Source organism: Callospermophilus lateralis, unplaced genomic scaffold, assembly GCF_048772815.1.
Source record: "Callospermophilus lateralis isolate mCalLat2 unplaced genomic scaffold, mCalLat2.hap1 Scaffold_138, whole genome shotgun sequence".
Classification (NCBI taxonomy): domain Eukaryota; kingdom Metazoa; phylum Chordata; class Mammalia; order Rodentia; family Sciuridae; genus Callospermophilus; species Callospermophilus lateralis.
Genome location: NW_027512535.1, coordinates 537,093 through 553,628, shown reverse-complemented (window position 1 = coordinate 553,628; position 16,536 = coordinate 537,093). Strand labels below are relative to the sequence as shown.

At 34.0% G+C, this 16,536-nt stretch overlaps 1 pseudogene; it reads left to right on the top strand.

The window, feature by feature from the left end:
- LOC143640221 (transport and Golgi organization protein 1 homolog) overlaps nt 1-2,093 on the top strand; it is a 39,652-nt pseudogene extending 37,559 nt beyond the window's left edge.
- Nucleotides 2,094-16,536: the final 14,443 nt, after the last annotated feature.

The following is a 16,536-nucleotide window of genomic DNA, read 5'->3' as shown; positions in this document are numbered from 1 at the left end:
TTGAGACCCTTTAATATGCAGTGTGGCCTTCAACAAATTATGATAATCCATTTGCTTTTGTTCCCTCTTATTTAAAACAAGACAGTCTACTTAAAGATCTCAGAGGTTGAATAATATATGAAAGACTTACTGAAGATACTCTAGTAGCTATTATTACATGGGTAGAGAATGGATTTTTCATTTTATTCTGTTCATTCTTAATATGGAAGTAATGAGCTATTGTGATGAAAAGGAAGTGATGGGGAGGGGGAGGACTCCCTTTGAAATAGGTTGTAGTGAATACAGCATGACATACTGGTCAGAAATCATCTGTGTTAATAACCTCTGCCAGTCCTCTTGCCTTTCCCTTTCCTGTGCAGATATAATCAGTTACAAACTGCTCCCTCTTGTGGAATCCTTCTAACTTCTGTAAGCTGTCAGTGGGAATACACAGGAGAGGTGGGTAGAGTTTTGTTGCACTGATGGTGTTCTCTGGACAGGTGCCTGTTTTGGGTTTTAGTTTTTATCGGTGTTGGTACTTTGTCTTAATACATAGGAATTTAAAAACTTTTAACTGCTTTAAAATCTTAAATTGCAGGTTAATATGGCTATGAAAGGGCCCCCTCCTTTCTCAGGGGTACCCTTCATGGGCCCCCCTATGGGACCCCCGATGGGACGGCCTCCACCACCTCCCTTTTGGTATGGACCGCCATTCCAGCTCAGTGGGCCTTTTGGGCCTCGGCCAATTCCTCCACCATTTGGTATGATGATCTGAACAGTAGTGATTGACTTATAAATCACATTCATCTTTCATTTCTATTGCTTGCTAAAACAGTTGGTTGCTATCTCAGGTCTTAACAATGAAAGGATACAGCTGAGTACATTTTAACTTTTCCTCCAGTTTTCTGGGACATATGGGACACTACATAATCTTATACTGAGATAGGCAATAGCTATCTCATACACAAGGATAAGGGGCTATATAGAGAAAAGCCAGAAATATTACTTCTGCAGATGTTTGTTGAAAATATGTTGATATGCACTGCAATAGATGGAAAGGTGGATGAGACACATGACATAACTTAAAATTTTGTCACAGATATGAAAATCCTATAGCATAAAGTTTGTAATCACCCATAATGGAAGCATAAGCAGTAGGTTATAGAATATAGAAAAGGAAAAGTCAAACCCTCCTTACCTTGAGAAAAGTCAGAGGGAAGTGTTAAAGAGGAGGATTTAACAGTGACCTAATAAATGTTGCTGATTTAATTAGGTGGCTGTGGAAGGCCTTTTCCAGGAGGGCATGCACCTTGATTCTGATGGCATGTGTAAAGTCCATGCTGAAATACTTTATGAATTTTTAATGGATACAGTAATAAATAGTAAGATTTCCTTTTATCAAAATTTCTTTGATGTAGTAAAGTTCTTATTTCATAGTCTATCATCTTGTCATGGTAATATAGTACTTCCAAATATAAATGGAGCTCTTGTGAGATAGAAATAATTCTGCAATTATATAGTAGGGAAAGAAAAAAGATAAGCCTGGAGCTAGGTAGAGCCATGTTTAAATCCTTAATATGTTGCTTCATGGCTGGTTGGCCAGGCTATAACCTAAACTTGTTCTATTTCAGTTTGCCTCATCTGGCAAGTCAGGATGTTCACCAGTTGATGTTCTAGGCTTGGGAGAAATTAAAGTCTATTTTAACATACTTGAAATCACCCAAGTTCAGAAATTTCTGGGTATTTACGTAACTTCCTTTTTATTTTCCAGGTCCTGGTATGCGTCCACCAATAGGCTTCAGAGAATATGCACCAGGTGTTCCACCTGGACAACGGGATTTGCCTTTTCACCCTCGTGATTTTTTTCCAGGACCTGCACCATTTAGACCTTTAGGCTCATTTGGCCCAAGAGAGTACTTCATTCCTGGTGCCCCATTACCACCTCCAACTCATGGTCCCCAAGACTATGGGCCACCACCTGCTGCAAAAGACTTAATGTCTTCAGGCTTTAAAGATGAACCTCCACCTACACCCGATTCTCAGAGTAGTGAGGGCTGTTCACAGGCCTTAAAACAGGGCCCATAAAATTAACCTCTGACACTTAGTCAGAAAGTGGACTATGAACTATTCATTGTGTTGAAAGATTATTGGCTTCAAAATATAAAAGTTTATTTTAAATGGTTTATGTTTTTAGAATGAAGCTGCCTTGGCGCAGTATACATTTGGAGCCAAAATATTTTCCCCCTAAATATCCCCCACTTAAACTAGAGTATCCTTCCAACTTTAAAATGTGCAATAAGGAATACCTTTGTTTTAGTTAATGTAGCATATACAATTGCTAAATGGTTTAGAATGTCATAATTATGGACATTTCCTGTGGAAATGCTTTAAGAACATGTATTTCCATTATCCTATTTTTAGTGTATTCCAGTTGATAACAGAGAAATGGTGTTTTATAACCTTAATTTTTCTCTTTAAATATCTGGTCGCAGAGACTGTTACACTAAAAATGTTTACTCAAGGATCATAAACTTCATTTTCCTTCTTGCTGAAGTTCTTTGTTGTAATAGTTCATAAAAACTTGTTTATTAATATTTCCCAAGTGTCTGTTGATTCATTGGATCGTCATGAGACTTTGTGCCTTTGGGGAAGCATGTAAACTCACTCTCAGAACTGAAGATGGTGACTTGGCAGCATATTTCCTGTTGCTCACTGTTAAGGAGGCTGGCCCTTGGTCAACTGTGGACTTATACAGAGGAATTTCTTTTATTTGTGAGAAGTCTTATGGCTCTATTTTTGTAGCACATTCATGTACTTTTTTCTAACCACTGTCCATGTGAGAATGGTTTTCTGAGAATGAGTTTACATTAGTAGCAAGAGTTGTTTGACCTGAAGTTCTACTGCTTTTGCCATTATTGCATTATAACGGTAAAATATAGGGTGGTATGTTGTGTCTATAAAAAATAAGGAAATTTCTTTTAAAAAATGTACACACACACTCTTCTCTTTCCCATACCTTGCCACTGATTTTCAAGAAATATGATAAAAAAAATTAGAAAACTATAATCCTCTGAGAAAGAATGAATGAAACTCTAAGGCTTATAATGTCTTTAATCAGCAACTATGGGCTGAATTAAATTCTTTTTCATACAGATACTCAAATATATTTTATTTAGAAATCAATTAAAGCAAGTCCTGAATCTGTAACTACTGTCTTTAAAACAATGTTTCTAAGAACTAGCTCTCCAGAGCTGTAATTTTAATTACAACAATTTTAACAGTGCATTTTAAGAGGTTTAAGATTTAAATAAAATTATAAAAGCCTGGTACTTATGTTTACTGCTAGACCATATTCTTCTATTCTTTAAAGTTCTAGAAAGTAATAGGATTGTTGAAACCTAGAACATATCATTGTTCTTTTTATGTCCCCTAAGTATTCTCAAAATAGGGGCAAAAGCTTCAGTGTGAAACAAAATCTCTGTGAAACAAAATCTCTAAACTTCTGAAGATGACTCAGAATCAAAAAGAATGAGTCCGTTAGGAAGAATTCAATCTACATAGCCTCCATTTAATATCAGAAGCAGCAGCTGTGTGTAAGAGGAAAATCATATAATAGCTTATGCCATTTTTAACCATGTAAAATAAAATTTAAGTCACAAACACCAATTTTGAATGTATCTTTCAACCTCTACAGGACACAAGGCAATGCTGAAGTTACTATAACTTCTAATTTTAAAATAGCATTTAAATAAAGGTGATGTCAGCTAGGAAGATAGATTTTCAAGGAAAGGCAGATTTATTTTTTTATTCAAAGAAACAGTAGTTTTCCCTCTAAAGCCTTTTTTGTATTTATTCTATTAGTAAGCTATAATGCATTCTACGTAGTTTATCTGAGCAGTTCTGAACCCACCCATAGTTGCCTCTCCTTACATCCATCTGATTGTACCACTTCTGTAGCAAAGCCCAAGGTAGCTGCCCTTATACCGGTTGTGAGAGAATACTGTCCCTTGATTCAATTATACTTTTGTATCTCAAAAGTTTTAGAAGTCCTCTCCAGCAAATTGTTTTTGAGTTTCTAATAATCAGGGCTGTGGTTGTGGCTCAGTGGTAGAGTGCTCGCCTAGCATGCACAAGGCACTGGGTTCGATCCGCAGCACCACATAAATGTAAAATAAAGATATTGTGTTTATCTAAAACTTAAGAATAAATATTTTAAAATAAATAAATAAATACTAATAATCAGAATAAAGGAGACTAAATTAAAATAATCATGTTTTCAAAAATTAGGCAACAGATTGGGAGGAAACATTGTAAAAATAAAGAACTTTTATCTATAGTACATGAAGAACACCTACAACTCAATAGGTAAGAGATAATTCAATTTAAAAATAGGTAAAAGATTTGAACAGACATTTCACAAACAAGATTTACAGAGGGAAAAATAAGCATATGAAAAGACCTTCAACATTATTAGTCATTAGAAAAATGTAAATTAAACCTATAGTTAAGTATACTGATAATGGCTACAATCAAAAAGACAATAAATGCTGCTATACAGAGAAACAGAAAACACCTTCATACTGCTGGTAGAGATATAAAATGGTACACCCAATTTGCAAAATCTGACAGCTACTGTAAAAAGTTACCTACTTAACATATGACTCAGCAATTCTACTTATAGGTATCTATTCAAGAGAAATGAAGAATATGTCCACATAAAATATCACACATGATTGTTCAGTGCAGTTTTATTAATAATAACCAAAATTCAAATGTCAACCAACTAATGAGTGAATAGGCACATAAAACATGAGACAGCCATACAATGTAATACTGTAAATTCACCAATAAAAAGGAATAAAATCATAATACATGCTATGACAAGGAAATATGCTAACTGAAAGAAACTATATGCACAAGATCCTTCCTTAGAATTATGAGTAAAAATAGAAAGCATTACTGTAGACATATAATAAGAGCAAAATTCAAGTGTAAATGGGACTGACCCTGGTCACCTCCCTTATATTTTTGAATGACATCTACTCACTTCCTATTTTAATTCAAGATTTTTCCTTAAAGTTGGTCAAATTAAATATGTCATCAAAATATGACACGTCTATGATTTCCTAGAACACCTTCTAAAATACACATTTGCCACTAAGGAGTGTGTGTGTGTGTGTGTGTGTGTGTGTGTGTGTGTAAAATAAATCAGAAAATTTCCAGACCAAAATCTTCAAATTGTGTGAAATCAGGAAAAGAAAGTAATACACTAACACCTATTATTATAATCTTTCCCTGGTTTCACTAGTATCAATCTAATCACAATTCTCCTCAATCACATTACAACCTGTTTAATCTGACCCCACCTATGACCACACCTGTCTTCCTTAAGGTACAGTCATTTCAAGTTAGTTTGCTTCAGAGTTGAAAGTCAATATTTTTTACAAGCTGATTACTCTGCCTGGAAGTCATTTTAAGGATAAAGTCACTATGATCAAAGGTATATTATCAAAACTATTAGGAGAACAGAAATACCAAGAAAGCCCCCTCATGTTTTCTAGGATTTTATGAGGAAGGTGATTTCTTTATCTCTAAGAGAAGCGACATAACTTCATTTCCAGAATTGCATGACACTCTTTTCCATGACACATCTACCCATTAGCACTATTTTAAAGAATAAACAACAAGGCAAAATACATATAAGGAACATTGGTGTTTGGAAGACAGCAGAAAATAATAAAGAGAAAAAAAAAATGCTTGCTGTTGTTTGAGACAGGCACCTCAGTACCCAGAGCAATCCTGGGAAGAGAAGATACCTGAACACCAATTGGAGATTGTATTTCTGGATATTGAAGGATGAGAAATCCATTTGGGGGTGGATTTTTCCTTACTTTCCATAATTATTTTCCTGATTCTTTTCCCAGTTATCTCTTTCTGTCTTCTACTTGTACCCTCTCCTAGGTATTGAATATAAGAAAAGTGTTGACCAAGTTCCACTGTTGTGTGGCTTTGTCCTCCTTATGTTCCCTTAAACATCAGCCATGACTTGGGGCAAGGAAGAGGAACTACTTATGACTGGGAAAACTACAAATCCCAATTATCACATGCTATCTCAGGGAACCTAGTAGCTAGAATATCAGAATTGGATTGGCTGGGGACATGCCATAACTTTGTGACACTTGTTTTTGGTTCCTCTCATTTCTTAGTTCTTTATTCATTAAACCATAATACCTATACTTAAATTTTTAAGGATTAAATCTAGAAAGTTCTTAGCATAATATCTGATTAAATCTAGAAAGTTCTTAGCATAATATCTGATAAATAAAAAATGAGCAAAATATATTATGTTATTCCTGTTATCAAATTTGCAAATTAAGTAGCAATATCAATGCTCAAATATTCTGAAAGATATCTAGTAGGATGGTTTCCAGTCATAGTACTCCTTTTCTGAATATTTTAAGCTTATGTCCTAGCTCTGGTCAAGTATGTGACAGTGTAATGTTAAGAATGTTTGGAGAAGTTCACAACTGTGGGAAGATGATTTGGCACATCTATCACTCCTCTAATATTCTCCAAAGTTGCTAGTCATACACAACTTTTGTTACACTGTTAAAATCCATGCTTCTATGGTGATAATTAATACTAAGACTCACAGAGGGGGTTCAATATTAAAATAAAATTACAAAGAAAACCCTCCTATGTTTTTATTGAATACACAATCCCTCCTTGAATTTAGGAAAGAATTTGCTTGTACTTAACTAGTGAGCCTCCTTTGAACTTTTTATATTAAACTAATTAGATAGATCATCTTTGTTAAAGATACATGACACTAAAGGTGTGCATCTATGAAATGTGTGTCACCATCACATGTTTTTCCTCTTTAATATAATACTTAAATTTTAAACGTTTGTAGTATTTGTGATTTGGTGTGACCAATATTTAATATTAATGAACTCAGGAGGTAACACCTGAGGTGATGGTTAAGAGTGAGAATCCAAAATCATCTTCCCAGGCACATCTTTTTCTACTTTATTCTTTCTTCTTTTCTCAATTGTGTATTAGGTAAACTTTGGAAATAAAGTTTGGAAACTTAGGATTTTTTTCGACATCTATATGCTTATAAAATGCATAAAAGAGAATCTCTCTCTCTGAATTAGATTTAAATGATGGATTTTTATACTATGACATACTACTTTAAGCTGAAAGTATCTTTTTTCAAATTTTGACAGCCATTCTAGTTATTAGGTTACTGCCCTTCAAGATTTAAAGAAACGTGACCAGAAAAACAGGACAGTGCTCTGTTAAGCCATAAAATTTAGCAGTTAATCATTACTAATTAAAATAATGAATGTCATAAAAAACTTGATTGCTTCCCTTCCTTCCTTTCTTTTCCTTTTCTTTTCTTCCTTTTTCTTTCATTTATTTATGACTCTCAACTGCCTATAGATTCCTATGCATATGTTAGAAACAAAAGAGATGTTGTAATTTCTATCTTCCTACAGATATAATGTCCTCTTAAACTATAGTAAAATATAAACACCAGGAAATTGACATTGATATAGTCCGGGTACAAAAATATTTCTATCACCCAAAATTAAAAAAAAAAAAATCTCACGTGGCCTGTCACCATCCACCCATCATTCCCTTGATGCTCCTACTCCAGTTTTGATCCCTGAAAACCGTTCTTTTGTTATTCATTCCTATAACTCTGTCTTTTCAAAAATAGTATATGGGTTGTATCAGATTGTATGTAAGCCTTTGGAAGTGGCATTTGTCAACCATCAAAATTCCTTGGAGATTGATCAAAATTGTTGCATATATCCATATTTCATTCCTCTATACTGACACATTCTGTGTTCTTGCCAGTCTGTTTACTCATTCACTATTGTAGATTCTCTCAGTTCTTGGTTATTGTAAATACGTCCTCTATGAACAAATATGTACGAGTTTATGAGTAAACTTAAGTTTTTATTTCTCTGTAATATGCCCAGGATCACAACTGGGCCATTTCTGGGTTATATAATAGCTCATAATTCCATGTGTACTTTATTAAAAGAACTGATAGGCTATTTTCCAAAATAATTATAGTGTTTCACATTCAATGTGCAAGTGATCAATTTCTCTGTCTTTTCCAGTATTTGAGGTTATCATTGTGTTTTATTTCATCAATTCTGATATGAGTACAGTGATATCACATTGTGATTTTTAGTTGAGTTTCTTAGATACATAATGATGTTGAGCATTTTCCTTGCATTTATTTACAATCTATCCTCATGGGTAAATTGTCAGTTCATGTCTTTTACCCATTTTCCCATTGAAAAGTCTGTTTATTACTCTTATTTTTTTCCTTTTTAAAAACCACTTTATGGAACTATGATTGACATATAAAAACTCTAGTTATTTAATGTATACAACTTTGGCATCAGATAGGCACCTGTGAATCATATACAGATATCACTCACCTCCAACATTTTTCTACCTCTATTAACATTGAGTTTTGAGAATTTTTTTATATACTCTAGATACTAGTCCTTTATTGGATGTGTGATTTGCAAATATTAATCCCTTCCTGTAGCTTGAATTGTTCTTAGCAGAAGCATTTGTTGCAGACCAAAAGTTTCAGATTTTGATCAGATTCAATGTATCAGTTCTTTATTTTTGGTGCCACATCTAAGAAATTCTGCGTCAACAAATGCAGTTAATATCGAATATAATAAAAATATAGTCATATACAATACACTGTTCTGTTCATTTTAAGGATACTGAAGAAAATTCTATGTACTCTGTTGTATACTACGATCTCTGGGAATCCATGTAAACACATTCTTTTAATCTCAATTACAGGTAATAGCATACTTTCCTGAATGGATGAATATTCTCAAATTACGTAGCCATTGTGAATTATATAATTTCAACATATTCTCTGTGTGTGTGTGCATATATGCTGCAAACTAATAGTTAGTGCCGATTTTTGGCCAACCACTAACAACCCTCCTAATTTAATCTTTTATGTTTTATACCATACTTCCACATGTTTATACACATTATTCTGTTGCCCTCATTTAATCATGATTATTGTTTTTCTTGATAAGGCAGGCATATTTTTCTATGTGTTTCTTTCTAAATTCTATATGCACAAGGTGCATATATACATACATTAATATGTCTTTTGAGATATCTTAAATTATAAAAGTAGAACTAAAGAAAATGTTGTGGCTGAAACAGTTACAATATCCAAAGAAACTAATTTGAGAACAAGACTTTTATTCCATATCAGCATCTGTCCAATATCCTTGTTTAAAGTGAATTAAATTCTGACTCATTCATGAGACAAATGAATGGAAGTATGGATTCAGGCTTTCACTGCCCTTATACCTCACCTGATCTCAAGATTTTTAAAAAGTCTTCACAAAATATTCTATTAAGAGATTTTCATTTTTTTCATTTTTTGTTCATATATATATATATATATATATATATATATATATATATAGTCAAAGCATTTTTAGTTTTACGTAATACTTTATGCTTCACTCTCTCTACTGCTTTAAATGTATATATCTAGTTGTAGTCAGAGTTAATATATTACAAAATAATGTTGCAGGCTTATAATAAATGCTAAGACTATTGAATCATTACCTATTCACTGAGATTAAGTATGACCTAAATTAAAATAATCATGCATTCTATTATGACTAATTATCTATGAATATTGGTTACCAGAATTCCTGACCCATGGCTAAGAAGGCAGTCTAAACATGCTTCTTGTCAAAATGAGAACCATTACCAATGTCTTCAATGTATCAGATTTTTAAATTAAGATATTTCAAAAAGTTAAGCCTTGATATTGTAAGTGAATCATCATATATGTTTATTCAGTTAGCATTATTAAAACACACTATCCATGATCTGTGACCTGAAGAATTTATATAAATGTGAAAGTTAAAATTGAATAATTTTTTTTTGCTTTTCTCTATTTTCTACAGTCTATAGTGCTATAAAAATAGTTTTCTTTTGAATATTAAACTGCAATATTAAATGTTGTCTAGAGGGACATAGTATATGGAAAAAACTTAGGTTTCTTAAACCCCAAAGCAATTTTAACATATAATGAATGCACCTTCTAGAAGGATTCTCACTGTATGGCCAGAGGTTGAAAGCAGGTCATAAAAGTTTTATCATAGGGAATATTGCCAGGCCTAATTGTGTGTGTGAGTTTGTGTGCATATGTATAAAAATGACTTTTCTTTCTTATAGAAATTGGATTTACAAAGACTGTTTCAAAGTTTTTTATTGCTCTAAATCATTAATATAGAATGTCTTTAAAATAAAAATCTTGCTTTAAAATATCAGTCATTCTGAGTAGCGTCAAGACCAAAACTCCAATTAAAAGCTCAACAAGCTTCTCATTGTCAACAGGATCAGTGCACATTTAATCTCAGACCTTTTCTTAGCTGACTATATAAAAGCTAATGTAGAGTATTTTAGGATTGACACTTAGATTTAAAGGTCAGCTCAAATGCAGCCAACCTGACAAATTATCAAACCACACATTTAAAACTTGAGTCTGACTTTAGACAATTGACTTTGCAGGATACCAAGCAGCCTGACAGACCCAACCCTCGGAGCCTCCACTTTGCTCACATGTCCAAGACTTGCTTACAGATGCACTGAGGCTCCAAAACTATATTTATATCTTTGCACTGTATATTTAGATGACTTGAACAGATTTCGCTTCTTTCAGAAAAATATACAATAAGCTAAGCCAGAATCTTGATAATGAGGTGACTTTTAGAATAAATCTTATAAAATTGTCTGAATATTTATAGCAAATTTTCTGTCTTTTTAAAAAATACTTATTTTTTAGTTGTAGTTGGACACAATACCTTTATTTATTTATATTTATGTGGTTCTGAGGATTGATCCTAGGGTCTTGCACATGCTAGGCGAGCACTCTGCCACTGAGCACAACCCCAGCCCCAATTATCTGTCTTTCCACACAGGTTTCATAGTTCCTTCATGAGTTTAAGAAAACATGCCCTTCTGATGAAGCATCAGCAACAACCTGTTGGTTCTATGACTTCCTACCATATTATTTCTTTCATGTTCTCTCCTCAGATAATATACCTTCATATCAAAATCAGTTAATGTATTGTAGAAAAATAGCTGGCAACTTATGCTTTTAAACTATTCAAAACAGGTTTCTTTGCAGGGTCTAATTTCTTACAGTTTTGTGGGAAAAAGTCAATTCCAATATTTGGTCACAAACCGGTGGTCAAAGGCAGCATGCATATAAAGCACAAAACATTTCTAACATTCATCTTCCATAAGCATGTTCATGACCTAGAAGTGTTGAAGTCCTAGCTTTTCTGGTATTCAATGGACATGCCATTTAGAAAAGGGAAATCTGAATAGAAAAAGAAAGGCACCATCTGTTTTGAATTGCAAAGCAGCTGCTCCCTCATTGTGATCTGCTTCACTGGAACCAGAGTTATTAAACTTGCAATTCCAAATATATTTCCTCTTAATTAAACTATGTGTGGTGACTTCTATGAAAGTTGTCTCATTACTCTGTGAAAAGTAAGGTGGGGAATGACAAATTGATGCATGAAGTAGGTATACTACCGAATCCAAAATAAATTTGTCCTTCTTTAGCCTTGAAATGTGATGCTCCTTTTTCTCCTTCCTAAAGAAACATACCCTAAAGACTTTTAGCTTAGCCTTCCTTTATTACTCTGTTATCATCAAACATAATTACATTGTTGTTCTTAAAAGGTTACATACAGATGAGATACATATTCATTCATATTCAACTACAGAAACACAAAGCTAGGGGATCGAAAACATCCTGTCAACTGTCAACATTGCTCCACTTCCTTCTAGAGCTAACCAGAGTGTAGACAGAGCTGCCACTGCCACCCTCTTGACTCCACTACAACCCTGAAAACCTTAGTAAGGTAATTCCTATAATCTCCAAGTTGGATATCAGTTTAATGACAGAATTCCAGCCATCTGGGAGAAGAATATATTGAATAATATAATAGAACTTCAGAAAATATTAGATGTGTAGTAAAAGACAAGTCTTGATTAGATATTTGTTGGCTATTCTTTATTCTTTATCATAGTAGAATAAAAGCTCTATTTTCTTTTACCTCTATAACACCTTAAATGTATGTTTCCAAGCCATAATCTACTTTTGGAAATATATTAAATATTTTACAAAAAAATCTCTTTCTGGTTTTTATGTTCTTAGAATACAGGATCCATATCCAATTCATCTATGAACCTGAATCACGGATTAACAAATCATGTCTCATTCTGTCAGCCAAAAAAGCAATTTTAATAACATTTTGTTGCCACAAACATTTAAGTAGGAGAAAGTAGTGTACCCTACAGATTCTTAGGAGAAATAGGGAGCAAAGAGGCAATTTATAAAATGGTGCCTACTAAATCATGGCTACTGCCCTGAAAATTCAAAATTTGCTATTACCAAGAATAAAGTTCATTTCAGATTGTCAATTCAAGGTTTCTCAAGTGCATTTCAGTACCAATCTGGGTTTTTATTCCTTTTATACATATATGAATACCTTCAATTTAATTTTTCTATAAATCCTTATTTTAATAATTTCTCTTTCTTCACATTTATCCACAAAGCTTTAAAAATCCGGTGTCCCAAGTTTGCAACTGTGTTCTTCAGGGGTTAGATAGTATGCTCTTTTGTGTGGGATTTATAACAGTGCCACCATGACAAATGGTATCTTCTTCAGAAACCTGAAGGTAAAATGCAATTGTGTTAATTATTAAGGCTTAGCTTATGAGATGGCTACTTTTATGTGTCATCTTCACTGAGCTAAGGATGCCCAGACAGCTGGTAAAATATCATTTCTGGATGTGTCTGTGAATATGTATGTAGAAGAGACTAGCATTTAATTTGGTGAACTGAGTAAAGCAATTGCCCCTCTCCAGTGCGGGCAGATACCAGCCAATATTCTGAGGTATCAAACCACAAAAAGTGGAAAGACAATTCACTCTCTGCTTGAAATCATATTCCTGTGCCCTTGGATGGCAGTACTGCTGGTTCTCAGGCTTTTGGACTCAGAATAAGTGCATCACTGCATATATCAGAATAAGATATATGCAGCTGGCCCCACAATTCTCTGGCTTTCAGAATTATCTCGAATGATAAAATAAGCTTCCCTGGTTCTCCAGCTTCCAGATGGCACACCATGGAACTTATTGGCTTTCATGACCATACGAGGATTCCTTAAGTAAATTTTTTTCCTCTCAAATGCGTGCACATGTACACACACACAAACACACACACTTATCTTGTATTACTTGTTTTTCCCTGGAGAACTTTGAGGGACATAGATATAAGCCATTATCCCTAATTTTATCAAAGCCTGAATGAGTATATGGTTGATATATTAAGAGTTTTGTTTGGAATACAAAGTGCCAAATTTTGAAGGAAGAAGTCCTTACTGGGAAGCAGCCTCTACTACTTAAAACAAGTTTAGGAGTATTACTTCAGTGGAGTGCAGGTTGACAAAAATCTACTCTGAGAGTGCCTTTATTACATGAAGTAGAGATTGTAGATTCTGAAAGAATACATATACACTTCTAAAGGCAAACTAGAATTTTCTCAAACTAGACCAGGACAAGCTCCTTTGAAGCACAACTACTTTAGTATACTCAGTAGACAGTCCTCATTTAAAATAAGACTTCCAAGATTATCTGGGGAAACCACTCTCAGCAAGATTTGGGTCCAAAAGATGATTTAATGGTTCTGATGATGAAAGGCATCCTGAATTAACTACAAAGAAGATGATAATTTTATAGTCAGAAGAAGAGGCAACAGGGCTCCTTCAGAAGCAGCCTGGTGAAGTCTATGCATGATGAAGACACACCATCTTGAGCTACATGGACATGTGTGGATGAGAGGGTGGGGTTCACACAGCACTTCTTCAAGGTGACTAAAAAAGAGTAGTAAGACACATAGAAACACACGACTATAACTAAGCAAGTAAATGAATGAATCATTCTGTCTAAAGGTGAGGGAAAAGAAAATAAAAAGAATAGTTTTCACTGGCCAAATAAAAGATATAGTTTCAGTGGACAAAGAGAGAAAGGTAATCAGTTACTACTTATATGTCTTCCACATAAATGAATGAATGTCTAAGCTATTCTTCAGAACTGCCAACTGTCCTACTTCCAATTAAAGTTCATATGTACTTGGGTAAGATCCTTTTAATCTGTCTACTGATAGACAAATGTGTGTGTAAATCTCCTCTTTATGTCTTTGATCAGCTGCAAGGCTTATGCAAATTCTTTACCTCCCCAAGCATCATTTTCCTCATCTCTATAATGACAGTGATTTAAAATTAAAAAAAAATCAATTGTGCTCTGAAGTTTCTTAAGAGGAATAAAATGTATGAAGTATTTACTATAGTGATGAGACCAATGAAGTTTTGGTTATTATCATTAATATAATGATTGACAATAACAATAATTATTGTCATTATTACTATGATCTGATAAAGATTTCATTATCCATGGTTATTTCCCCACAGGGAAGTAAGAAAGTGACTATAAAACCTTAGTATCTACCACCATTGTATTTTGTTTCTCCTTTTCAATGGCGATACTGAAACTTTAGCTTATGGTGCAACTTCTTTTAGGTTTAAGTAATATGACCTATCTTCTCAGGTGATCTGGCTTATTTTGCTGTATTCAGATTGCTGGACAATTCCATAGACCACCTCAGACTGACTTAGTTCTCTCCCTTTTTTGCTCATAGTTCTCAAGAGTAACTGAAGAATGTTCTCTAAACATAATATTCTGAGACAGAGAGGAACCAGCTGAAACATTCCTGGCCTTGTTCTTGTCCTTCCTATGGAATGCGACATCTTGAGTGAGGAAAGAACTGTGTAGGATAACACATGCTTTATTCCCCTCTTCACTAGAAATAAGACATCTTCCAGAGTGTTGCCCAGTATTTCACCCGGGCCCTGAAGTATAACCTGATGGTCTGAATCCGTAGTCCCTCAGCTGTCCTGTGAAGTAAGGAATATGCAATCAATATTCCTATTATCTTGGACAGCTTTCTTTCTTTCTTTCATTATAACATTAGCATTTTTATTTCCCAAGTGAAATTTATCTAATGTATCTCTTTCAGACATAGTACTTTCCCAGTTTAAGAAAGAAATAGTAACAACCACAACAAAAAGATTTCATCAGGACAATGTCTGAAACAGGTTCAGAAGAATCCCAAGTTTGTTTTATGACAGATTATTTGATTTGCTATATATGATATTTTTTTAAAGCAACAGTAATTTATGCTGTCTCAAACTAACCAAGAATTTGAGTGAAAATTCCTACCATTAATATAATTTCTTTTTTTCTGAAATTCATTTTATAAGTTTTTTTTAGTTATGAATAATATTATGATTCATTTTGACATAATTATGAAAACATGTGATATAATTTGTTCTAATTCAGCCCCAATAATATCCCTTTGCTTCCCATACTCTCTCCCCACTTCCCTTCCCTCTTGGTCTACTGATCTTTCAACCATTCACTTAGTGTTTGTTTGTTTGTTGTTTTTGTTTTAATTAGTGCATTGTGGTTATACCTAAATGTAAGATTCACTGTGGCATATTAATATATGTTCATAGAAAAGTTAGGTCAGATTAATTCCATTCTTATTTTTTTCCCATTTTTCTGTCCGCCCACCAAATCAATCCCCTTCCTCTACTGCACTATATTAATGGACTTCACCCCTAGCCCCTTTCTTTTCTTTCCTTTTTTTTTTTTTAGGTACTATGGATTGAACCCAGGAGCACTTAACCACTGGGCTACAGCTTAGGGTTTTGCTAAGTTGCTGAAGCGAACTTTGTACTTGCAATCATCCTGACTCAGTCTCCTAAGCTGCTGTAATTAAAGGTGTGCACCACTACACTGGGCATTATTTCCCCCTTATTTCAGACTAGCTTCTGCATATCAGCAAAAACATTTGATCTTTGAATTTCTAGGTCTGGTTTATTTCACTTAGCATCATTGTCTCTAGTTCCACTCATTTACCTACAAATGCCATAATTTCATTGCTCTTTAAGTCTGAATAATATTCCATTGTGTAGTATACCACATTTTTATTATCAGTTCTTTGGTTGAGGCACCTGGGCTGGTTCCATAGCTTGACCATTGTGAATCAGGCTCCTTTAAACATTGATATGGCTACATTTCTTTACCATACTGATTTTAGAATTTTTGGATGTATACTGACAATTGAGATAACGGGGTCATATGGTGATTCCATTCCTAGGTTTTTGAATAATCTCCATATTGCTTTCCAGAGTGGTTGCACTGATTTGCAGTCCCAACATATGTTGAATAATTAAACTAGATCTCTATTTATCTGTATTTCTCACCCCATACAAAAGTCAACTCAAAATGTAGCAAATACCTGGGAATTAGACCAGAAACCCTGCACCTACTAAAAGAAAATTTGGCTCAATACTCCAACATGTTGGCACAGGGACAAACTTCTTTAACAAGACT